Source organism: Penaeus monodon, chromosome 32 (assembly GCF_015228065.2).
Source record: "Penaeus monodon isolate SGIC_2016 chromosome 32, NSTDA_Pmon_1, whole genome shotgun sequence".
NCBI lineage: Eukaryota > Metazoa > Arthropoda > Malacostraca > Decapoda > Penaeidae > Penaeus > Penaeus monodon.
The window spans coordinates 29936996-29937787 of record NC_051417.1 but is presented as its reverse complement, the minus strand read 5'-3'; the positions used below and the strand labels follow the sequence as shown (position 1 = coordinate 29937787).

Sequence of the window (792 nt, the reverse complement as noted above, 5' to 3'; positions counted from 1 at the left end):
ATTTTTTGTGTTGGGGGTCGGTAAAAAAGTGCCGCAAGTATTCCTACTTCGGTCTTGGTTGGTCACGTTCTATCGCCATAGAGACGTCATTGTGCTAGGTCACCTAGGCTCCAGAAAGGGAATTCGCCCACGGATTTCGCCCAAGTTGCAGATTACCAGTTTATCAGTAACTTAAGACACAGATTAATGGCATTTCCAAGCCATGGCCAGGGCTTAGTGGTTCTATAGGGGAGCGACATTAAGGCGTCTTTCCATCCCGAGGTTTTATTGTCGATGTAAGCTAAGCCAGCCGTAAGATGTCCCAATTGACTGGTTATGGTGACGGTGGCGACAGGTAACGAGTGGGTGGGGGTGGGCGGGGAGGGGGAGCTGTGAAATCCTCGTCGTCTGGCCTTAGGAGGCAGGAAGCCACGGGGGGGGGGGGGGCGCAGCCTTGGCTCTCTAGATTGCTATAACAAGAGACTGAAGGTTCGCCGCCACGGTCCAGCGCGGCCGGGGTTGCGTCACGGGTCCTTATAGGTCAGAAGTCTCTTTCACTGTGTCAGCCTCGGTCCAGCTGCTGCAATAGGCAACCCCGCCACCGTCGCAGGCACCGATTCTCCTGCAGCGGGCTGTGTCTGTGCTCCAAGTGCAGATAGTGTGGCTTGTTATGCGGAAGACTCCGAGCGCCGCTGGTCACGTCTAATCCCTGTTATAGCTGCGTCCTGATTCCTGTGGTCTTAATGCTGAGAGGCTGGAGTCGCAGTTGCAGAGCGAGGGAATTCTTAGTATTCACACCATTGCATGTCAGGC

At 54.7% G+C, this 792-nt stretch overlaps 1 protein-coding gene across 2 annotated transcripts in view; it reads left to right on the top strand.

Annotated features, from left to right (window-relative positions):
- Positions 1-792, top strand: part of LOC119593791 (zinc finger protein rotund-like) — a 160011-nt gene that overhangs the window by 127643 nt on the left and 31576 nt on the right. The gene's annotated exons all lie outside the window — the stretch shown is intronic.